The following is a 26,552-nucleotide window of genomic DNA, read 5'->3' as shown; positions in this document are numbered from 1 at the left end:
TTGTCGGCGCATTCTTTGCTTATGACAATGCCAGTTTTCAAAATGATTAGTAAATGAGTGATTTGTAACTGATTTGTAATTAGACTATTTGCATATTGATTAAGGTATAAGGGCATGATGGCCCACTTTTGTGGAATTTAAGTTGTGCAATCACTTTCTCTTTTCAATTAGAATCATTCACGCTCGCAGTGGCGCGCAATCTTTGCTGTAATTTTTCCGGACTTTTCCATTGCCCACCGTCTAGCTTTCCTCACGGTTTCACGTAACTTAGTTTTTGTTCGCATACTCGCCTCCTCATCTTTCTTTCCTTCTCTTCTTAATTTTTTTTGAAAGTTCAAGGCGGTGATGCAAAATCTGCTGCTCACGCTCCGCTTTTGATGCATGTTGGCGCTGTTTTACGCGCGGTCTTTAATGTATGTCCAGTCCACCGTCTTGTTGGTAGAAAGTAGAAGCATATAATTATATATAGTAGAGTTTTTGCACGAGGGTTCTAGTTCGTGTAACCTGTTCCAGTACCTGTTCCAGTTCATCGTCGTAGTACTTCTTTCCATCAAGAGTATAGTAGGCGCCGTAATGCTGCACGAAATTGCATTTTTGCGAGCAAATCCTGGGGTACTTCATGCCGAAGAAGGTGCCGTAAGCACCGTTGTACATTACTACCTCGGACGCCCTATTCGTTGCCAGTTGCAGACTCCCTTTACACACACGACACGTCACCTTGGCTGAGATGAGTGCTTTTTCCCATGGTTTTCCTGCCTTAAGACACCTCTCTTGGAGTTCAGCAAACAGAGACGCATCGTTGTCGGGAAACAAGAGTTCCAAGTTAGACGCGACTGTCTCAAACACTCTCATGGGCAAGTGGTTGTCTGTCTTACCCCTGGCAAACCACGTTATTATTGCCGACGTGTTAGGTGCTCCACCAGGAATCGAGTTTTTAATAAACAATAAACGCCTGGCGACATCTAAATCGCGAATTCCTAGGGATATGTCGCCTAATATGGCTCTAACAAAATCTTTTGGCTCCTTTCAAAAATAATTTCACTCTTTGCCGGTATCTCAGCTTAATGCTGCTGGACTTGCCAGAATATCTTCGGTACTGATCCAACCTGAACTGGTCCTTCTTCCCTAGCAAATATCTCAGGCAAACCCCATGCCTATTGACCAGGAGGAGGTCATCTTTTTCAGTAAAGATGTGCTGGTCCCTCATCTTTTGGTGGGCTGCTTCCACAATGATGTTATCTTCTCTGCTGTTTCTGGCACATCAACTGATACATGGCTTGAGGGTTTGATCGTCAGCATCTTCTTGAAATACCTCAATAGGTATACGTTTACAGGATTATTTTCCTGTGAAAGATATGACTTCATCAGTACATTATAAGAAAGCCAATAACCCGCGGAAATTCCCGACAGCCGGTGACACTAGCTGTTAACATCTTGACGGCGCCGCCATATATGGTCATGGCAAAGAGAGACATACTGGAGTATCCTTATACTCAAGCATCAAGAAGGCCATCATAATACGTACCAAGTAACTAGTAACATTAAGTGTATATACGTATAACGCTTGGAACCATTAATTCGACACCTTTACGTCCACGCACCATTGTACGTTAAATCAACATGCGGACTATTGAGTATTTCGGCAATCATTGGGTATATTGTTTACGTTGCTTAAGCCGCCTTCTCTACATGTGTGTCACTCTTCCAATCATGGACATATTTCGGGAAAATTTCGTCTTCAGCATAGTACCCGATATGACGGTTCCTTGCGTAATCTGTTCCAAACGAACCATTAATCCGACACTGTACAACAGTGTCAATGTTTACCGGTAATTTTGATATTCATAACAACGGTTACTTCTCAATTTCTCTGTCAACTAACGGCCACTTACACTAGTTATCCTAGGTGCCACATGACACCGCCGGTACAGCGATGCACTCACGATAGCTGCGGTCAAACAAACAGTCCGGAAAAACATCGCCGTGCGGCAGATCCGTTCTTATGTTCCATTGCACGGTCGTGGCTATTTTAAACATTGAGGTCGAATCTTTGAAGGCCTGCTACAGCTATCAAAGTGCGAGTAACAAACATTTGTGTGCACTACGTCAGTCAAAATGTCCTGCAGGTAAACCACCGTGCACGTGATAACTCAGGAGGTCATCGGCCTGTACCAAGAGCAAACGGCACCGCGATGGAGGGGAGTGCGTCGCAGAATTGTTTTTAATAGCATGATTTTTATTGGGCGACTCCTCTAACACTCCCACCCTGTGCCACCGCAATTGTGGTCTGCTTATGTGTCCTTTTTTGAAAACCCCATCGTCTTGAAAATCAGCTTTATGATAATATTTCCCGAGGACGATAACGGTACTGAACACTTACAATAATGCCTGTCAGGGAACAGCATACGTGACAGCATACGTTATTTGACCTCTAGAATCTGACGCTGGAAACTTGGCACCACACCGCTAACGCCATTAAGCTGTGGATGCCGAGGAGACTCCAGCCTTACGGCTAGCAGTTTACCATCGCCCATGGGCACCCTATCCAGGTATAATGACTTATGCCTGGATTAACAGCCAGTGGATCCAGGTTGGCTGGGTGCGACAGAAAGACAAGGTATCAGTGGAGACGATGGCGCGAGGGAAAGTGGAGGAGCTGACGATCTCCTTGGTGGATGCGTACATCAAGAAGGGCTACGGCGTCATCAAGGTTTCCATCAACATGCAGTAGCAGATCGAACATAACAACATAGAGGACTTTAGATTAGAAACAATAATAAACAGTTCAGCGATCTTTAGACAATGGCTGTCATTTTTTCTAGAATAATTTTCGATGACATAAATGAAAACATGACAAGGAAATATTTGCTTAGACAGTAAATCTATTTGAGATGACTACAACGGAGCTCTGTAGTCCCGCACTTTTCTCAACAATAGAATGCCAATTTGAGTTTATATGCCAATACCTTTGAATTAAAGTGAGGGCAACATCTACTGTTGAACAATAGAAATGTTTGATATCTTAACTTACTTACGTTTTGAGATGTATTTCTTTTAAAAGTAGATACATGTGCGAGAAAAGTCACATGAGCATTCAAGTTAACTGGAAAGGTGCAGAGCTTGACAAATCTCCCTCTGACAGTTCGTCAAGGCTATATCGTAACTGTGCTCCTAAGGCTTCAAATACCCGCACAAAAGAGTTTCTGGTCCTAAGGCGGGACATCTTTAACCCTTAACCTTTACATCATTTATTATCGCAACGGGGATGTGAACATGCTGCACTTCCCGAACACCCCACGGAGCACGCTGGTGTCGATTTAGAATCTTTTAAGTATCTTTAAAAAGACGGTAATGTATCGTTACAACGGTAACGTAGTAAGATGTTTTTACTTTTGATATACAGCCAGTGGTTTGAAGCCCAACGCTCCGCTTTCCCGACGTCGGTAAGCGGGACCTAAAACTCTGCGGCGGACTGGGAGCACTTAGCTAAAGACCACTCTGCATGGCGGCACAGCAAGGTGCGAAAAAACAGGAACTTGACTTGGAACTTAACGAGTTTGCCAGAAGGCAACTGAGAGACACACACCATGCCAAACAACAGCTTTCATCTGTGCTGTTTGTGGCAAACACTACAATAGTAAAGCTGGACTCGCAGCCCACGGACGAGTCCACCGACGCTGAACTGATCGTCTGGCGTGGTTGGTACCATCAGTACCCTTCCTATAAAAGAAGAGAAGATAAATGTATTATAGTTTTCCAGCAGCACAATTCAATGGAATGCACAAAATACAAAGAACTGTATGTTTCCTATTACACAACCATATGCGTACCTCGTATTCATAGTCTTCCATCCACGATGGGGGTTTGATTTTTCTTTGGGGTCTGCTCTCTGAACAGATCTGCGAAAATAATGCTTGTTTGAACTAAGATTCATCGTTCACAACGGTTGGAAATTACAGACGTTACGTATATTCATCATTTCTTTTTTTGTAACGGTAAGAAATATAGCAAACAAACTAGTCAGTTCATGATCAGATCATTAATGTTTAAAAGACAACATTGAACTTATTACCGATCGCGATGTAGAGGCCTCCGCTTGTACTGAAGACGTAGACTCGCCAGACTCATTTCGAGTAGCTGTCACCACTGAAGACTTTCTGGCTTTCAGCTTCATCGCTGGAGTCACCAGGGCTTGAAGGGCCGCTATCGTCGCTTCTGTGACGCTCATGCCCTGACCTCGGGCCTTGAAGAAATCGCAACAAGGAAATTTGCTTGGACATGTTTGAGACGGTATGAACATCCCGGAAATCTAAAGCCGAATTTTGTTGACCCGCAGACAGTGACGATATGACAGCGGGGATTATAGAGGTTAAGACAGAAATACTCGAATTTAAAATTTTTTCGTCCCCGCCAGCGTTCTCTTGTCCAGTGTTGCAGGCCGGACCAGGAAGTCCATGCGCGTTTGGCACGCGATCTCGGCACGCAGTTTTGAAGCTTTCAAAATCGAAATTAACTCAAATTCTAACATCAAAATCTTGAACAAGTACTAAAACAAATATTTTATTATTTTCTTACACTTACACTACCAAAAATGCTTTTTCTTATTTTTCTTGTTTTCTTGATTTTTCTTATTGAGAGAAAGATTTTCTTCCATAAAAAATTTCAAGAAAATCAAGAAACCTTACGCAAAACCTTTGAATGTTAAATCTTACATTAAGAGTTTTATTCTTGTTTTTCTTAGGTGAAGATAGGATTTCTAGTATGATTTTTATCAGCAAGAATATTCTAGAAATTCTAGCCAATCTTTCTTCCTTATTCTTCACACAATATTTGCTTCTTGTTTGGTCAAATGGAGTATTTTACAGAATCTACTCTTAAGATTTTTATTCTTGCCATACATGAATTTTTCTTAAGACTTTCATTTCACTAGGAAAACATTCTTGACATTTCTTGTTTTCTTAATTTAGGAAGTCTGAGAAATATGATTCTTGCAATTCTTAGTAATATCTAAGAAGATGTAAGGATTTTCTTGACCAAATACAGTTATTTTGTTGACCAAATACAGTTAAGAAAAATGAGAAAATCAAGAAACTGTAAAACAAGTGTTTTTCTGTTCGAATTCCTTTTCCACAAAGTTAAAGAAATATGATTCCTGCTTTTCTGTGTTATCTAAAGATGGAAAGTAAAATGAAAGTTCGAATTTGCATGATTTCCTTTATTTTCTTAAAATTGTAAAGTTCAAGAAGATAATCATTTTTTTTCTTGTAAGAAGAAAGTAAATTATGCTAATTTAATACTCCCATCATCCTTTGCTGTAGACAGTTTGAATGTGGACCGTTGAGTTTGGGCTCCGGCTGTATTTGCCTGATGTGCGCTTTAGATCTTACAATAATAGGGAAAGATGTGGCTAGTTTCGTGAGGACACTTTTTGGTATCATGTGGGACTCAGTACACAACGTAGATGACTTGTTTTAAGTTCCAAAATGCTTCCTCAGGCCAACGCCATCAACAGATATGCTCCAGGTATGTTATAGCCTGTCTTGCATGAAAATAACTTATTGCCCAAGTAGATACTCTTAGTTTTGTGTTTGTGGTTGCATGATACAGCCAACCAGTAATTGCAGAACATGTACGTTTAGTGCAGTTATACCTAAAAGGTACTAAAAAGTATATTAAAGTAAAACATTTTCAAGCAAATGCACAAGCCCCCATCCCCATGCATGTATATGGGGGAGGGGGGCGATATAGGAAAATGACAGTCACTAAGTCTTTGTGTATTTTTCTAGGCTTAGAAACCTTTGTTGTGTTTGTGGGTGCATGATACAGCCAACCAGTAATTGCAGAAAATGTACGTTAAGTGCGGTAATACCTACAAGGTACTAAAAAAGTATAAGTTTAACATTTTCAAGCAAATGCACAAGCCCCCATCCCCATGCATGTATAAGGGGGAGGGGGGCGATGTAGGAAAATGACAGTCATCGTCATCTGTTTTTGTGTGTTTTTCTAGACTTGGAAATCTGTTGGACCAAAGAAGATGCCCCCGTCTCAAGTTTGGAAAATCTTTAAACAATTACAAGTCATTGATTATAAGAAGGACAGCTACAACACTGCAGAACTGACAGTTTTAGAAGGACAATTAGTTATTTGTATGAGCACAGAGAAAATGTGCTTTTATCACAGCATCAAATGTGAAACATTTATCGAAACAATTGTATTGCAAACTGGTTAATCTTTGCAATCCTTGGTTAAGAATGGGCTTTAGAAAGAAAAATCCAAAACTGTGTATTAAACAATTAGATCAATAATAATAAATATGATTGGAACATGTTTACATTATATTATCATTGATTTATTAAATGGTATTCTTGATTCAAGACCCCCATCTTAGTTCAAGAAACTGTTTCTAGGTTTAAGGAATGTATTCTTGAGGACAGAAAGGTATTCCTACAACAAGAACCTCACTCTTAGTGCAAGAAACTCATTCTACGTGTAAGAAATTCATTCTTGAGGACAAAAAGGTATTCCTACAACAAGAACCTCACTCTTAGTGCAAGAAACTCATTCTACGTGTAAGAAATTCATTCTTGAGGTCAGAAAGGTATTCCTATTTCAAGAACCTCGCTCTCAGTGGAAGAAACTCATTCTAGATGTAAGAAATTCATTCTTGAGGACAAAAGGGTATTCCTATTTCAAGAACCTCACTCTTAGTGCAAGAAACTCATTCTAGGTGTAAGAAATTCATTCTTGAGGTCAGAAAGGTATTCCTATTTCAAGAACCTCGCTCTCAGTGGAAGAAACTCATTCTAGATTTAAGAAATTCATTCTTGAGGACAGAAAGGTATTCCTATTTCAAGAACCTCACTCTTAGTGCAAGAAACTCATTCTAAGTGTAAGAACTTATTCTTGAGGGCAGAAGAAATAAGGAAATGTCAGTGAGGACGTAACAAATATAAACTTTTTCTTAGAATATTTTTCTCTGAATTTATTATATCTTAGGTAAAAATTCTGTGCCATAGAAGAATCATAACAACAAGAAAATTTATTTCGAGGTTTCTAGTCGATATGTGTGAGAAAAAACAACTTGGTCAGAGAAAAATATTCTAAGAAAAAGTTTATATTTGTTACGTCCTCACTGACATTTCCTTATTCGTTCTTATTCTTGCACACAGAATAATTTTCTTTCTGGAAGATAATTTTTCTTCAACAAAGAAAAAACAAGTAAAAACAAGAATGTCTTTTTTTGTAGTGTAGATGTCAAGAATATGCTGTCTACTAGTGTGCGGTGATACCTTTACACATTAAACCGTTCGAAAATATTTGGGTAAAACATAAGGTGCACAGCTCCGAAATTGGGTGCACTGGGTGCACATGCACCCGGTATTTCGAGCCCTGTCTGCTGTTATTTTGTGGTATGTTATAGACAAGAGGGTTGCTGTGCTGATTTTTTTTCTCTTGATAGATCTGAAGATGTTTAGTCCCAGGGTAATGGAACACAGGTATGTAGCATTATTGATTTTCTATTGAATTGTTGTCACTGTTAATGAAAAGAATGACTACTTTTCCAAACAGCTGATGACTTCCCTATGATTGGCAATCTCAAAAAACTGTGTCAGCCCTTACTAAGTAGTATAATCTGTATCCTGCAATTCATCAACTTCAAGACGATCATGTTTCTTAGTCCTACAAATATCATCCGTGCAATTGTTTGAATCAAATATAATGAAACAGTTGTGGCATGCTGGCAGTGATTTATCTTCTGCTGAAAATGAACATTGGTTACAAGTAATTTTTGACAGTGATTTGCCCCCCTAAAATATTTCAATGGAAATGTAAATGAGCATCAATTTGGTTCAATGGTTACACGTGTTTTGTAATTGTCAGTGATTTGCCCACCTGAAATTTTTCAATCAGAATATAAAAGTTCACAATCAGAAAGTTTTTTTTTGTTTGTTGGGGTAATGGCAAAGCAGGAAGGATTTTGATCTTCTACATTTTACATAACACACAGTATGACAAATCACATGCCTTTTGTATGCTTTCTAGCACTGGTATTTGCAGGAAATCAAAGGTTTGTTCAAAGGAGGACAAGCACAGAGGAAAATGTGATAGCAGTAGGGCAGGTTCCTTCTATGAAAGTAGACATATTGAAGAAAGGTTAAAAAGGGAAAGTTAGGATGAGATGAGACCACTAGAAGAAAGAAGGAAACTGGTAAAAGATTACAAATTCGAGTTAGATGTTGGAAAAAGCAGGTTGAGTGAAGAGCGAAGTAAATTGAAAGTAGAGCAAGGTAGCTTGGAAGTAGAGCGAAGAAAGCTAGCAGGAATGGATGAAGATATTGTCAGAAAACGTGTTGCTGTTGATGATTGCAGGAAAGTAAGCAGGCAAAACTTGATATAAAAGCGAAAGCAATTCAGAAAAAATGATGAGACAGAAATCCTTCTGAGTCACTGCATAAACTACTGGGCGAGAAAAAGATCAACCAAAGTAAACCAACAACCCAAGACATGGTAGACTCCCATAAAAGCACGTGGTATACACGTAAAGATGAAAAAAAAAAAACATATTCTATCTGCCAGGATGTTGTGGACAGACTACGGCATCGGCTATGGTATTTTGTCCCTACAGGCCAAGGAGTCGAAACATTCTGCTCTAAAGACAGACATTGGATTAACCAATAGGTGTAAGACTCCTGGCAAGCAGAACAATATCGGTTTAGGTGTTCCGAGCCAACTATATGCGGTTCTTCTATTTGGAAGAGTACTGTTCTTGCCCTCAAACCTATAACCCCCATTTTCACTGCAGGGTCCCCAAGCATGCAGGACAAGCTGGCTACTGCCTTTGTGACCGTGACAAACCCAGCGAAGATGTTCAGTTGTGTTCTACCGGTAAGGGGGCCTGCGCTATTGTGCAGTGTGCGGATGAGGGGGCTCTTTCTCCAAGAATAATCGCACTTTTGAAGCCCTTCCAATGTACTACCTGTAGAAAGACGTTTGACGTGCACTGGAAGCTTACAATGCTGCACACCGGCCTCCACCTTTCAAGGATGACACAAGTACAGAGAGAGTCATTACTGATCCTCGCTCTCTTACAGTTGTAGAGATGCGAAAGGAATGCAGGCGCCATGGTCTTGCAGTAAGTGGTAACAGAGCACAACTGGTGAATAGACTATATTCCTTACAGGGTTGAAATGTCTGACAATGACCATTTTCATTCATTTATAGGGGTTTGGCGGGTCCTCCGCACTCTACACAGACTTTTGGTTTTCTTTTCAGCTACTGAGACTGTTGCACATGTGAAATGGAAGCCAGTTATATATATTGCCATCATTCCTGAACTTGTATTTTGCCTATGTATATAGTGTATATAATGGAAACTGTAATTCACTTTATCTTCATAGTATAAGAAAAATGGACATTTTCACTGCACTTTAACTTCACGATAGTGGCAAGTGATTTACAGAAGAGATGTGTGAAGAAATCAAAGATAGTAACAACAGTTTTTTTTACGGTGTAATAAGTTCATGGTACAGAGGTGACCGTGAAAACAGTGAACATAAAGTTACAGTGGAATAAACAAAAAATTACAGTATATGAATACAATATGATGTATGCATGCGGTCGTACTCACAGGCGAGATAGTGTCTTAATCTGATAGTGACCATTTTCTTTTAATTTGTAGGGGTTTAGCGGGTCCTCCCCACTCCAAATGAATACTTACTGACTTTCCCACCTCCCCCCCCCCCGAATAACAACGTGAAAACACCTTTCTTGTTTTCGGTTTGTTTTCGGTTGTGTTGGGTTAACTTTGGGGTTTCATCCCGTTTGTACATGGTTTAGACAAATTGCTTTGGTTGTTTCTGAGTTGTATCCGAGTTGATTGAAGTCTATGTCATGATATTGATAAGAAACAAAGTATTGTGGCTTGGTAATGATACAATTGCTGACATGTTTTTAAGGTACAATGGTGTCCATTGAGATGGAGAAGGTAGTGTGCAACCCAAAACTGTGTAAGGATATAAAACGCCTCTCACCTGCACACCAAACATATTTTCTTGAGGCATTTCATTCACTGATCATTCACTATGCCCCAAAGATGTATGGGTTCTCTCATGAAGGGATGGATTGCAGGTAATAGTTGGAAATTCCAGTGAAAGATCATTGCAGAACACTGCACCTTTTTGTGCTCCATGTTCACAGAGGTTTATCTGTATATTTCTTTGTCTCTTTGTGTTTCAACATTGTTGCTTTTTTTTCCAAAGTGACAGGAAGTGAAGTTCAATAGTTACTAGAACTTAGTAGAAGTGATTTATCAGCTTTGTGACAACTGATCTTATCAATGAAAGAGTCAACTACATCATTGGGAAGTACTACCGGTAGTATTGATTGTCTGTTTGTGTTTGTGCATTTAAATTGTCTCAGGACGCTAACCATAGACACATGTAAGAAGCATGTAATCTGATTCTTAAATCAAAACATTGATTGCGTCTTCTTTTCTGTTTTGTTCTTCCCTTTCAGAGTGAATCTGGCTGCTCTCCATTTCAACGAGAACGCAGACAGGCCACAGCGGGCCAGGGGAGATGGCGAGCTGATGCACACAGTTTGCTTCCCCAAGTACCGAAAAAGGCGGCTACATCGTCCGCAAGATTCTGGAGAAGCCGTCTTTTAGTATGTATAATAGCGACATGAGTTTCAGGGTTAGTGATTCGTACTACAAGGGAATATTTTTTTTTGGTTTTGAGAATGCTGATCATAATTGTATTTCTTTTTTTCCTTTCGTGCAGATAAGCCTCATATTATCTAAATCAATGCATAATAATATGAAGAATTGAATGGGCCAACCAACCGTCTGAAGTTATTAAGTAAATGTTTGAAATTCAATTTGTAGGGTTAACCAGAACATACTTGACGCAGTTTTCAACATTGTAATAACAATTCTCATTTATAGAATGTAACAGGGTATGGAGAAGTTGATGACCAGTGCCATCGGGATCTGCAGGGGAGAAGAGTACAACGGTGACATGTTGGAGCGGCTGGAATACTTTGCCCCAGTGACTAGGCCTATGAGCGCGGATTGCCAAAGGCCAAACAAGAAAGAAGCAGTTAGGGCACATACAACTAGGTTCAGTGTGTGAACAGTCAGTCAATAATGTACATGTAGTAAGAAATTTTCACATTGTTATATACTTCTTGTTCATATGCGTTCTTCCCAACAATTTCCTGCAGCACATGCTAAATATGTAAGCCAAGATCATTTCTATAGACTAGTGCTGCTATAGTGTCCATGTGTGATGACTGGAAATGACTCATAATTTGCCCCCTGCATAAGTCTGTACTGACAGTAACAACTTGATAGTATACACTTTGCAAGAATTGTCAGCTTAATTCAAAGGTGGGTACTTGAAGCCCGTATACTGTTCTGAGGGAAAGGTATTTCTGATCTTGGTCACTGCACAGGCAGGGAGGACCACTCTAATCCCCTCTCCCAGCCATCCCCAGCACCATTGGACCAGCTGGCGGTAGGCAATATACCCGTATGTCCTAAATCATAGTGAATGAAACAGGCATGCTTCACTTTTGAGTAACTGTAGCATGTATTTTTAGAGTTTAAAGCACAGTGGATTAAAACATAATATTCCACATGAAAACATCTTTACTTCAGTGACCTATTGTTATACGTATAGTATGCAGCAGTATCCAATTAAAACTTAGATCAAGTGAACGAACTGATTGAAATACTGTCTCAGCATGCTGCTAAAATTGTTGAGTAATGAAATTGTGACTTTCTCACAGGGGAAGAAACACGGAGTTCTTGCAAACCTTTGACAACAATACAATTTGTTAATGGACAAGGACATCATTATAATGCCCTACATAGAATTTGCACACTTGTCTGTGAAGTAATGTACACACATGTTTTGTTACAGTATCAACATTTGTATGATAGAGAAATATGTGAATTTGTAAAATAGTTTGATAATCATTCCGTTACTGGTTATCATATTCAACTTTATAACAGGGCTGTTCATTACTTGATGAATCAGGCCATCTTTTCAATACATGTATGTACAGTACAATAATTAAGATTGATTTATTGGTTGGTTGGTTGGTTGACGTATTATTAATCTAGTTTTTCAAGTTTTGGGTTGTTTTTAGAAATTAGTGATTTGATTGTTTTCGGTATTTAGTGAGACCGATATATTCTCATTTATGGTATCTATATTTTCAGATGGGGATGTCAGCATGAAAGTACTGCAATTAGCAGCTTTTAAGGCGATGCAGCTGAAGGGTCATGGCGGTCTTACTGTGGAAGGGTCAGGATTCCACATACATAAAGAGCACAGTTTCCTGTGGGCCTCCCCTGATGCACTTGTCACGTGCAAGTGTTGTGGAGAGGGCCTCCTGGAGGTGAAGTGTCCTATGTGTGTAAAGGACAAATCCATTCTGTCTGAGGCTGATCATCGCCAGTTTTGCTTGCAGTTAAGGGGACAGAAACTACAGTTTAAGCAAAGTCACCCCTACTATTTCTAGGTACAGGCCCAGTTGGCATGTACTGGTCGCAAAAGCGATGTGATAATGATTTTACTTTTTAGATGCTGGTTTTCTAAATGCTGTAATTTATCTAATTTTTAGTGAAAATAGCACTAAATTTATATTTTCGGCTTCTGTGCCTTCATGTTGCAATGTAATATTATTGTTGACCTAAAACTTGGAATAGCTTGGGTCTATATGTTGTGACATTGGATTTCACTTTTTAGATATAGCCCTTTAGAATGATGTTATAATACAATAATTTATCATAAATCATCATAAATCAATATAATTAAAAAAATACAACATAACATGAAAGAATGACTGATAAAGTTCATATTTGGTATTGCAAATACATATACTTCTTCTAACTACAGAAATATGGATATGAATGACGCATTACTATACTAGTATTACCATACCATCTTCAAACTACTAAAGAATGAATGCTAACATAAATATGTATAGAGACCTTGTAATATAACAAATGTTTATCAAATAGTTAATCTACAAAACTTGTGGTATTACCATCATATAACCTGGTGATAGGTTATAACCACGCTACATTTTCACAGTGTGAACACATTTATGATTTATTGAGATAGTATTTTTATTATCACATTAGGCTCGTGTTCAGTATCAATAAACATGTTTATATTTTCTATAAGGAGGCATCAAGGTTAAAAATGAAAGCATTGAAATGTGTACAAGATTTGTATATATGTTTTGCAAGATTTCCAGAGAGTCAGGGGCTGGAAAATATCTGGACCTAGGGTCGTCCTGGAGGCAATAGCCCTCTGTGCCTGGGATAATAATGTCCCGGTCACGCCGTTAGCAGTAGAAATGATGCAACTGTCCACAAAGAGGCAATTTGAAGAGTGGCCAAATTTCATGTACTATGACATTTGTGACTGCCTGATGAAAGATCACTCAGCTAGGTATATGTTGTTTTGAGGTTGAGGTTCGCGGTACCATAGCCAGAGGTTCAAAGTTATGGAAGTACCTCACTGGGACAGTCTTATGGAGGAATGTGATAGATTGAAACTGGAGATGGAGAAAAGGAATTTAGAATCGAGGACTGTGAAAGACACAGCAAATCATATATGCGAGGTAGAGAACCTCAAGCACAAGCTTATACACCTACACACCGGCCTGGCTTCATGTGCATTGGTTTTAATTCTCTCATTTATCCAAAACTGCCATACCTGCATTATTTCAAAAGCTCTCAAAGCTGAATCTACCATTCAGAGAAACCAACAAGACGGGACCGAAACGGATGCTTTCTCATCAAAATGAACTTCTAGTTACACTTATGAAAATGAAACGTAACCAAAGTGAGCAGCTTCTCGCACACCTATTTAGTTGTGGGATAAGTCTCATTTTCCAAGTTCTGTCTACTTGGTTATCTATGCTGTCTCTGGAGCTAAGGTGTCTGATTCACTGGAAAACAGGTCATCATGTTTTGGTAAGTATAGTAACATGTCTGCAGTCATAGATTGAACTCATGTTCCCTACGGAGACCGTCTTTTGCAAAGGCCATCAGTCAAATATACTTAAAGTACAAAGGTAGAGCAACCGCCAAAGTTCTGGTAGCTTGCACACCATCTGGAACTATATCTTTTGTTTCCTCAGTAGCAGGAGGGAACATGAGTGACTATTTTGTTTATAGGGAAACACCTTTTCTGGGAAACACTACTGTAGGGTAATACCTTTACATGGGGGACAAATTTCTATGGTGACTTTGTTATGGGGGATAATTTTTCAGGGGGGCATTTCTTTATAGAGACAATTTTTAATAGGGAATCACTTTTACGTGGGGGACACTAATGTGGGATAACAATGGGCAGTGTACAGACATATACTCACATGTCACAATTGCAATACCTTTACAGAAGTCATTCTGACTTTGCAATTCTAGCAGAGACCTCTGTATCGGACAGCACTATACAAATATATAAAGGAATAATGTACTTTTATTGCTTTTTTATGTTTTATTACCTTTGTAAACAATTGGATTATATTCACTTGGAGAAATGGCAGTAGCGGCACAGGACCGCAACCTTTGGAGGAAGAGAATCCGTAGCCAAGTCGACATATGCAACAAAGTTGCGGGAGATTCTAAGGTCGAAGGTATTCAATAGTATTACTTTTTGTAGAAATTAGAGATTATGCCTGTTGTGAGCTTTCAGTTGATGTGTAGGAAAGTAGTGTAGTAATGGTAATAGTGCTACAAAAGGATGAAAACTAATACACAATGGAACAGCTTTTCTACTGAAAGGCCAGTTCAGCACCGTGGATGTATGGTCATAAACCTATCTGCTGGTTAACCTGGATGTGGCGCAAGTGCAGAGCGCACGGCTGTCAAACAATGGGACCCGGGATCGAATCCCAGGGTTGTGCCCATGGACATGTCCGAACTTGCGCCCAGACGTTGTGCCCTTGGGAAAGGCACTTTACACGCATTCCCCCCTCAGTTAGAGGGACACGTCTCCAACGGCAGCTGTCTTCAACTTGCGGACGAGAGCAGCGCCAGGCGGGCTGGCGTTATCAAGGCGGACCTCGAGTGTATGAGTCACCCGGCATCTCGCTGCAAGCATCCCAACCAGAACTTCTCCCTCGTATTGGTGCCGCTGGAGATGACGGATGCCCAGAGTGTGTGGGTTTCAGATTCGCAACCTGTCATCTACATTAAACAAATTTACGCGAAGGCTACCGTGTCAATTGACACGGTCACCATACTCGATCTGTATTTGTATCTGTACTATGTATCTGTACTATGTATCTGAATACGAATAAAGATAATACGAGTGGTTTGCAGGTAAACCTGGGTGAATATCTTTATCATAGATGTAGTTTCGTTGATCATAGATGTTTCAGGATGTGTCAGGAAACTACAGCTTTAAAATTTGTACTTCTAATTAGGTTTAGAACTTTAGATACTGCAATACAAAAGTTTCTGAAAAGATCTGGTAAGAATGATTTATTGCCAATATCAATCAACAAAGCTATCTTTAGGCAAAGTTTCCAAAATATTTTCAAAAAGTGGAGATTCATCGATTTTTATAACTCGATATAGGGTTATTTTGGAGCAAAATAGAATAATAAAAGCATAGTGAAAACAGTAAATGGTATAAAAAGCCAAGCACAGCTAGTATGCATTGTAAGGAAAATCGCAGCAAGACAAGGGCTAAGGTGCTACAAACGGCAATTATAGAAAAGTCCTCAATCCAATTGCTGGGACTTTGGTCCTAGTGTATAGCTCATAGATGCAATCGTACGATCAGTAACAGCAGACCTCAAGCTCGCACCCAGTTTTGTGAAGAGTACAAACTTTAGGTTAAATCCGTATGCATCGGTTCCCGGTGATACATGTGCTTACAACTATTTTTTATCTCATTCACAGGATTCTAAATGTTCCGAATTTGCGTTCTAAAACAGACATGACTTTATCTCCAAGCTGATTTTAGTTTGTAATATCGTCACGTTTTCTGGCTTTACGGGTGTCAGGGGTGCATTATGCAGTTTGCCGCGGCTGATAATTTTAAGTAACACATTAGAACTCACTTAAGGATTAGTCCATGTCGTATTTTTTTCTTGTTATTATTACGTACCCGATAAAACCGCTTTCCTAAGGTACCATCTTTTGTAGTTACCGCTGGATCTCCCTTTTTACTGGATTTTTGCGGTACAGAATTTTCTATCTCGTCGTAAGATGTCAAAGAAGAATGAGCTAACTTCATTTCGAGGGGAAAGGTCTAACATCCGGTTAAAGATTAGCGGTACTGTATACCATCATAGGAAGGACTTGTGTAATTACCTGGCCACGCGGGGCTCACCCAACAGACTTCTCCAAGCAGTTCAGCGTGATTTAAGCTAAGTGTCCCTGTCTATGTAGCAGGATGTCTTACTCTTGGTGCAATAAATAAGATTGTTACTGCACCTCTTTGGCGGTTGATAGAGTCAGAGAACAGCATCTTGGATATGTCAGCACATTTCCATCAGTTGAAGCTCAGCTCACATTGCTGGCAGAATGACCCTAATTTCCTGATGGAAGGGGGCCAATCTTTCCCACAGTGCAAGCAAAACAGGACGCTGTGTTAAGTAACTTTTGGGTGACCATGTGCCGACGTGAAGACACTTAGCTGCCAAGCCCTGAAAGACATCATGGTAGAGTTTCTAGAAGTGACAAACAAAATGCTGAAAGACAACTTACTTGGAGGAATGTTTCACCTACCAAGTGCACAACAGCAAGAAGAAATGGCATCTTGCCCCACCAGGAATACAGGTCTTGAGAGGACATTTTTTTTACTTGGCCAGAGATGTGAAACTGTCACCAAATGCAACAACACTCATTAGAGAGGGTAAGGTAATGTTCAGAATAAACAAGACAGCGAAATTTCTAGACACTTTGTCAGAGGAAGACAAGCTGAAACGCTTCAAGATGCAAGACAAGCTGTTCGTATGGACACAACGTTACATCGCCAGGAAGTGTTAGTCCTGAGGAAAAACGACAGCAGCTGCTCATCGATAGGGTTCAAAAGCAGGCATAGAAGAAAGCTGCAAAAGATGCCACTTTGAGAAACCTGAAAGAAAGAGAAACACAACTTGGGGACATGAGGAAGTAGAACATGAACAATCAAAACTGCGGACAAAGAAGAATAGAATTGATGCATTAAAAGATTAGCTAAGGTTCAGGAGGGACATTTTGTCAGAACGGCGATAAGGCAGTTTCAGTTTTCCAAAGGGGGAAATGCTTTTGGTTAAACAGAGTAGAAACAGTATCTTCTGACTGTTTTAGGATTTTAGGATTAAATTGATGTAATTAATTGTATGTAACTATTCCAATGTGATGCATAAGGAAATCGAAGGCATAACATACAATGTTCATATATTTATTGCATTCTGTTTTTTTTTGTTCTAGACAAAATGGAAATATTGTGTGACTTGATCCAGCAATACAGCTGTGGTTGAAACTTATTAAAGACATGTAATGGGTCTTTTGAAATTTAAATTCCTATATATAAATATGTATATATAATTATATATATGTTTAAAACATATATCTATATCTATCAATCTCTCCTTTCTTTCAAAGGCCTATGGAGGAAGGCCCTCTGATGTACTCATCACTCGGAACAGTGGCTTCCTAAAATTGGTAGAACCCAATGATATCATAATGGTTGACAGGGGCTTTCCCATCCAGGAAGACCTTATGGTAAGAAATGCGCTCTTCCTTGGAAATGCCACCGGCAGCACATGGGAAGCGGCAGATGACAAGAAGCAAAGTTAAAAAAACAAAAACTGTTGCAAACTTGAGGATCCATGTACATCTTGCTATCAATCGGCTAAAGGTGTTCAAAATTTTGGAGGGCACGTTCCCATAACACTCATGTCAGCAGCAGATGACATTATCAGGGCTTGTGCTGCATTGCCATTGGTTAACCTACAGCCAGACTTGATCAAGCGGACAATCAGCATATAGAGTCTATTCAAAGTCATCAATAGGGTTTTTTAAACAATATTTTTAGTAATTTTTCTATTATAAGAATATGTGACAATAGTTCTAATTTTTTCTAAAAGATTAGAAGTGAGCATATGAATATATTTGATTTCAATTAGATAATTTAGAAACATCTTGAAAGTGACACCGGTTGCCTCCAAGTGTACGGACTCGCGCTGAACACTGTAGGAGTGGTGACGAATCGGGCAAGGGAAGGCAAACTTCACCTCTGAACGGTGAACAAAGAGACCGCGGACGTAGAGGCGCTTGATCGACTAGTTGGGCTACCACAAGGAGACCCGTTGGCACCAATAATATTCGCGTTAGTGCTCAACATCGCGCTACAAGGGGACGAGGACTCGCCCTTGTACAAAGACGGGATCTGGATGGGGGACGTAGCAGAACCGCTAACACCTCTCGACTTCGCTGACGATGTGGCACTCACGAGCAGTACGAGAGGGGGAATCGAGCGCCTAGCGGAGTGGATCGAACGGAGGTTTCAGGCTCTGAACCTCGCAATCAGTGCGGAAAAGACGGTCCTCATGGCCTACAAGTTCAAGAAGGCCAGACTCGAACCGATCGTCTTGGACCCTCCCCTGAAGATAAGACAAGTAAACAAGAGTGTGCCCGAGAACGGAAAGCCACTAACATACCTGGGAACGACAATTAACAGAACGACGAGCTACGCCGAACTGAAGAGCACAGGGTGGCTGTCACCGAAGACGCCACTCCTGGAAAGGGACAGAACCTGGTGCCAATGTCCCCCAACTACTGCCTCCATCTGCATATTACTACCAAGGACCTAGTGCGAGTGTCCCACCTCAGCTACCTTACTACCAATTAAAAACCTGGTGCCAGCGCCTCTCCTCAGCCACAACTATACGGATATCTACCAGAGCAACCTTACTACCAAGGACCTTGTGCCAGTGAGGAAAGCTGAACGGACTACTATTCTCCCAGAAACTAGACTATCTAACGACCTCTTATTGAGAGTCCTTCTTGTAGTTGCAGATCTCATTTCTTACTAATCTACCAAGAACGTTCATCGACGTTGTTCATGTTCATCAAAGTCTTTGTGACCAACTTGTAAATTTGAAAATACCTGATGATAGATATTGACACTTTAACTGATAATGCTCTTGTACATTTTTTTCTTAATGGATCTTCTTTGCTACCTACAAATGTCAAGGCATAAATTGTATTTGATACTAAACTGTGTATACTGGATACTAAGCTTTTCATTATTAAGCTAATGTTTGTTTTTGTTATATATAAATATTTCTTTTGGCATCGAAGTTCCTGAATTCTTCCCATACCATATATTTGTCACATGTTTTGTATCTGTGTTTAGGGATGACGCTTGAATAAGCGTGTTTTGCTTTGGTGCGGCAGAACTATGTGTTGTTCCAGATATAAGCCTAGAAAATAGATGAATGAATAAAAACAGTGACTGGCAGCAGTAATGATACTTGAACCTTAAAAATACTCAGTTGTAAAATGAATTATACTGTTGTGCACATAGAAAAAGTATCTTCATTCTAAATAAGCACAGAAATCCTCATGACCTGTCTAAAGTGCAGTCCAAAATGGATTAAAGAGAAATGGATACCTTGAAAACACTGTGTGAGAATATAATTGTTTTATTTGTATCTTGAAATATCTTATAATGTGACAGAGATATGGCGACTTTTCCTGTTCTTGACTTTTCAGTTTCCTCGTTTTATGATGATACTTCAAAAATGCAATTTATTGTTTGCATTTATATCCATTGTGTATCTAGGATTTCAGTTTTGTTTTCTGAAGATAAAGACTAAACAGACGAGAAAGATGAAGACTAATGGATAAAAAGTATGCATTTACAGTATTTTTTTGTCTTTATAGAAAAACTGCAGCACGAAGCTGTATGTGCGTGGTGAAAATATTAGGCTGGGGATGACGAGAACAAAACGTAAGTGCCGCAATGAATCTTCAGAATATGTCTCCAGATTGATGAAGATTTAGACATCCAAGTACATGTAATAAGAGATGGAAGTTTACAGTTACTCAAGCAACTGGATAGATTTGAGAAACAGTCAGACGTTTCCACTATCTTTCGTTAGTGATAACTGAATGGATCTTTAGTTCACTAAGCTTTGGAATCTTAAAGTGACCGCATCTGGCCTAATTTTCAAGAGGCTTCTAAAACATGACGAAATAGTAAGGAGGCAAAGCGCCAGAGCTTTACAAATCTGGAACCGCAGGCAAGAAATGTTTTATAATTTTCCAAAGCAACAGGTCCGATTAAGCGGCGAACTATAGGCAGTCTCAGTACACGATCGAATGATCTAAAAAGGACGAAGAAAAGAACTGCTGAGTTGAAAGAAACAAGAGGGGTGGCCGTAGCGACTATAGCTAAAGAAGGGCATCTTGCTTGTCATTTTGTATTGTAGCTCGTGACCATATAAGAAGATGGACGTATATCATACATGTATATAGTGCTACAAGCATAAACGCCCTTAGTCACAACGACTACAAGAGGCGTAAAGGCAAGACTATGTATATAATTGAACTATCATTAGAAGAGGAGGAACCCGCCCGAAAGTAAGGCACAATCGGGGCATGTCAACATTTGACTATCTCAAATACTGCGAGTCAACGTTTTCCAGAGGCTTTAGACAATGGCGGGAAATCATCTGTCAATCACCAAAACTAGACACGTTCATTGGTTCCTAGGGGTATTTTTTTTCGTTCCGACGATGATGATTATGGCGGGAAAAATGATCTGTCGCCCCAACGATGTGTGATGATACAGGCACGAAATATTTTGTCAATCAATCAAACCTGGCATGCCGATAAGTTCCCAAATTTGTGCTATACCTGATGCGAAGCATGTTTTGATTCTTACATATTATCAAACAATATCAACAAATATCTAATCGCTGAGCTTGGGACGTTAAATACAATAGGTAAGCATACAGACGGATCTTACTTTTCTTCAAGGGAAATGCTACATCAACAAATATTTCTCACGTTCCCGCGCGCGGGAAACTTGTAACCCGATATCTTGGCTCAAGTCAGAGTGCGACACCCCCTATGCAGGCAAAAGCATTTCCTGACGGCCATGTTTTTTCTGATAGGTTTCATTTTATCTTGCTTTGCTTTTAGAGACTATTCAACGTGCTAAATATATGACTGGCCCCTATGGGCAATGATAACTTGGAGTGCCGACAAATTACTCTGTCATTGATACTGTTCTTTTGCTAATAATGGTCCTTTTATTGGTTGTAGTCGTGGGTGCATCTTAGTGCACGACGTCTGCGATGAATTCCACCCATGTGTGCGCCTCCGCAATGGACATGTATGCTTCCTGTGTCTCATTAATAGTGGTAGCACATTCATCTGTTCTTTGGTGACATGGTTGCAACTGGTTCTCGTTTGTCAAACATTTTTTTTCTAATTTGCTTTTTACCATATCTTGCCTACTTTGGCCTTTGGGTACATCAGCCAAGGTTGTCCGACTAGTAGTGGCTATTGTAAGGGCCTAACCTTGGTACACAATACATACATAATAGGATAAAATGGCCACATCAATCAACAAGATAAAGGCATTATACAAGCATTAAACTCCCACAAGTAATATACATTCTTTAAATAACACACTATAAAATCTAGAAAGGGAGTAAATTCACTATCTACCAACTAAATCTAAATCATTAATATTTTTCCAAGCAATGATGAGATGTGTTATTTCAAATTCATGCAAAGAAATTTGCATTTACAGGGTAGTATTAGTTTGTGAAAGAAATAAGATGATCTACCAGCATTGTGAAACACCCTTACTTCATTGTAATATGGCCTCCAAGGACATGATGCATGATCCTCGCGGTGAAAGAAGTCGCACGCACTTGTCACAGGCTGAAAACAGCCATCCTGAGTTTGAAGAACAATAAAAAAAGACCAACATTAGCATAGTTTGTAATGTTTAGGAAGTGTAGAATTTTTAATAGTACACAGCACTCAATTCAAATCTGCATTTGGAGGTAAGTGCAGGTAAATTACTAGCTGGGTGCTGATATTTTCAAGGCCTATACATGCACCTTACCTGCATTGGTCCATACCGAGAAACCAGTTTCTTTGTAACAAGTCTATACCACCCCAGCAACTTTTCTTCTGCACTACTAACACGACAGTAGCAATGGAAAGCGCAGTCATGAGCTATGCAACAATATTGTTCTGAATTGAATACTGACAGTGAGTTGAATACTCAGTAACTGTTAGGGGTGAAAAAGAAAAGTTGTTTCAATAAACAAAGATTTTTTTCTTTTCAATTGGTCCAAACATTTGTATCAATTCTAATGCGATTTTAATTCTTGGTTTTGCTATAAAAATGAAACTGGGAGTAATCATAAGTAGAATCAAATTGCTGAATTTCAGTGTTCTTTGCACAATTAAAGATAGTTCAACAACAATATTGAATTATATGATGTAAGTTGGGGCAATCAAGACACAGGTAAATAGTCTGTCGGTGTAATTGTACCAGGCGGAGGGGATGCGGACCGTTCTCGATGAACTCGTGGTGACACGTACGCTTTAATTAAGTCGATTATGGTGTATCACATGCTGTCGTTCGCCGCCTTCTTTGGAAGGACTCTTTTTCGTTTAGAACTAAAACAAAACGTGATAATACTTTTCCGTCACAGAAAATTTGTGACACAATTTGGTGGGACTGTCCGAAACGGAATGACAATCAAAGGATGTACTTGTGCTTAAGGCAGGGTGCATCATACACAGGGAATCAGCCTAGGGCTCTTTGGAAGGACCGACCCGGTACGGTACGGGTACTGATGAGTCAGCAGGAAGGGTTTCTACAATAACAAATGGACCAGTCCATGGGAGGCCCAGCTTGTGGGCGGCAGCTGGAGGATGTTGAAGCCACGCGTAGTTTCTTACGTTGTAAGGGTGGTGCCGGATGTGGCTGTTGTGAGGTCGATCTTGTTTGTTTCCTTTGGCCTTAGTTTGTTGCCTGGCGCCACAAAGTGGCCAAGGGTGCTAGTAAGCGACTCAGACGCGGAGTACAACTTGGAGCTTTATTTACACACAACCGGCGGAGTCAAGATGGTAAGGACCAACCTACGTCACAACCCGTGACGTCATCATAGGGAACACGTGCTCCTAATTATAATGTCATCATTGACATAAAATAACCAACTCTATGGCGTGATCTAATTTTTCTCCTCTCTTTCTCATGCTATTTCTCTATATCTTGCTTCGCTTATGATTAGGTCTTAACAAGTGATTCTACATTTAACTAATAAGTAATAAATGAACAACACTACTGTCTCTTTCGTTACAAGAAGCATGACAACTTGACCAATCCACGTATTGTCAAAAACACAATTCGTATAACAAGCTTCATCATAAATGTAAATAACTGCCTTCTAAAAAAATAAACAGTCTACCTATGCCTCGTTACAAAAAAGGCAGAAGAACTTGAAAACTGCACTCTATGCTTCGTTATAAACAAACAACAATCTGCTTTCTGTCTTGTTAAAAAAAACATGTCGAAATTGAAAATCAGTCTACAGTTTGTTGTCTACACACGCTGCTGGTAACAATCTTCGTCTTAAATGTTAATAACTTCCTTCAACATTCAGCTAACAAACAAACGAAACTCTACTGTCTGTCTCGTTACAAAGAGGCATAGGATTTTTTAAGAAAGTACACTCGGTCTGTACATTTTGTTGTCACAGATACAAAATGCTGGTAACATATTTCAGCCAGCTCCGTTTTGCAGTGACAGTGTGCAGAGATGGCTCCATCTGTCTGGACTCTTAGCCATACATCGGCGGGGGCGTCGTTCATTCGCTGAGAGTGTCGAACTTATGCAACCACCACATACTTCCCCGCACTGAGCTTTCACTTCTACTACAAAAACCTGACAAAACCTGACACGACATTGTTATAGGACTCCAAACTTTTGTAGTTTTTAAACTGGTCTTTAGTGAAATGACTTGTCTGAGGGACGAGGTAACTGAACAACTCTGACTGTTCCAGAGGCGGAAAGCATTGGAGGTCAGACTGATGACTCGGGACAGTCACTGGAGATATGTCAATGACAGCAATTTTCTCAATATACCGACGCTTGATAGTGCTTTCCAAAACTCAAGGAATACTTTAACAGAACTGGTGCCAACAAAGTGAAGCATTGAGCATACATTTCCCCGTTCCATTCGCGGGCAGAATCAAATCTATAATATCCCTGCATGCGTCCGGCATTAAATCTGTATATAACCCTATCTAGACTGGGTTTTTTTTTTGGGGGGGGGGGGGGGTATCTGGGGTGTGGGGTGGTGGTTGTCGGGTTCATTCGACCCCCCTCATAACTTCTAAACGGTATAATGTATGATCACCAAATTTGCAGGGAGTGATATTCCTGTAATTTTGGTGACGTTATGACGTAATATGACGTAATGATGACGTCATCGATGTGATTTTTTGCCTAAATAGGGAATTCCCGTAATATCTAAAACGCATTAGACAAAATAGTGTGTAATTAATTTTAAGGTATGCCAATGCATACAACTTCAATGATGTTGACGTCAAAATGACGTCATTGAATGACGGCATGTGTTGTAAGCGATCCCTTGGGATCCGCCATCGTCCATTTTGAAATTTTAAAAAATCCTTTTTTCACTTATGACCCCAAAGGTCACTGAAAATAGACATGGTCCGCTATCATGGATTTTGACCGATTACGTCATCAAATTAGCATAAATTATGAATATCAAATCCTGAAAGTTACATCTTATCACTTATGATGTTAAACATGTAGGCAAACTAGTGTTTTTAGAAAATTAATGATTTTTGCATAAAATGCCTGTCAGAAACTCGTTGCCATGGCAAGACGAAAAATGGTAAACTTTAACCATTATAATGAAATTTTTGCCAACTAAATTTTAGGCAAATTGACCGGTGGTCAGGCTTAATGAACATCCTGCCTTCTTATGTTGTCTCTTAGCATCATGGCTGCCTTGGCAATGACATCTTTGTTGAGGAGTGATTATAGTGTGGAGCTCATTTTCTAAATCCTGATTCACCTTGACAAGGTCACACCTAGATAAATTGTCAGAATAGACAAGCAGTCTGAAGTTCTCATCAGAGAAGAAGTGTAATGTACTGTCAAACTCATTCTCAAAACTCCGGCGCATGTGTTTCTTGATGGAGTCTTAGATATTCTCAATACCAAGAGACTTCATAGACTCAACTAATCTGGAGGAGAGGACTGTAATTCGCAATACCCTAGGCCAAGGATTGTTGAACAGATCTTTCCGTATAAATTGGAAGAGCTCTTGGTACGCATTATCCAGATAGACTCGTATGACTCTTGCCTCAGCATACTCCCTTCAGTGTTGTAGTCGTTGCCTGCCGCACTTGGTTTCGTACCTTTAGTGTATATTCTGTACCATGACCTGTGGTATTGACCTTCTGCTGCTATAAGGTATCTGAAAGCCAGGCTTATAATCCTGAAATCCCTTATGTCTCCTGCGGCCTTCCGTATCTTGTCATTAGGCCACACCATCTTAATTTTATGGATGACATCCTCTGGAGTCCCCAAAACTAATGCGCGAGGGCGAAAAAAAGAAAAATCTAGCAAAAAAAAAAGATAAACCGGAGGACTAAATAGCTGGTATTGCCAATTAAACCACAGAACACAGTGTAACAAACAAACAAGTCTTTATTTGTTGGCATTAGGTCATATTAAAGTAGCCTGGGTGCCATCCTATTTCTACCGGGGCTCCAACACTCGCTTCCCTAATTTTTTTTTTTAGGGAAGCGAGTGTAGGAGCCCCGGTAGAAATAGGATGGCACCCAGGCTAATATTAAAGTGCTTTTAACATGGATGATGCCTGGTTTAAAGACCCATATGTAACATTTGGCCGTTCAAAGAAAAAAAAATGTGTTCGGCTGTCTACACAACATCACGCCTTCAGTCAGAGCAAGTATTGTCATATCATGAACAATATACTACTGGGCTCATGAGGGGCGGCGCCCACTTCAATCGCTCCTAGTCACATACATACCAGTTGTGTTGGACAATGTGAGTGTATATAGTGTATTACGACAAGCCGGCTCAATGCTGCCCCTTTGCGGCAATATGAGTCTACAAGTTTCTTCGGAGGTGATTTTTTTTTTTTTGGAGAACAGGCGAAAATCAATGCGCGCGCGGATGTCATCCATAAAATTAAGATGGTGTGGCCTTAGCCCGAAACTCACTACATTTTACCACCGGCGTATCTGGTCTTTTGTCCTGGCAGATATTTAGTTTTCTGACAGAACATACATTTCTTTCTCATAGATCCTTGATGTTGATCCTTGTTTCTTCTTACCGGTACAAGTTTTGTCAAAATCGTCTTTGTCAGATCTCTCATTCGTGTTCTGTGTTGCAATTAACCTGTCCAGATCTTCCTTCATGGTGAATATACTACGGCATGTTCTGTGATATTTCACACCGGGGACTTCTCCCTCTGCCACCTTTTTAGCAAGC

General features: G+C 39.9%; 1 long non-coding RNA gene across 1 annotated transcript; it reads right to left on the bottom strand.

The window, feature by feature from the left end:
- Positions 1 to 2,586: 2,586 nt before the first annotated feature.
- On the bottom strand, positions 2,587 to 4,187 carry LOC136440909 (uncharacterized). Its single transcript, XR_010756727.1, has 3 exons — positions 4,073 to 4,187; positions 3,831 to 3,899; positions 2,587 to 3,720 (listed from the first exon to the last, which is right to left on the bottom strand). It is a non-coding gene; the product is annotated as an uncharacterized lncRNA (long non-coding RNA).
- Positions 4,188 to 26,552: the final 22,365 nt, after the last annotated feature.

The sequence above is a fragment of the Branchiostoma lanceolatum genome, chromosome 8, assembly GCF_035083965.1.
Source record: "Branchiostoma lanceolatum isolate klBraLanc5 chromosome 8, klBraLanc5.hap2, whole genome shotgun sequence".
Classification (NCBI taxonomy): domain Eukaryota; kingdom Metazoa; phylum Chordata; class Leptocardii; order Amphioxiformes; family Branchiostomatidae; genus Branchiostoma; species Branchiostoma lanceolatum.
Note: the sequence above shows the minus strand (reverse complement) of the source record. Positions and strands in the feature narration are given on the sequence as shown.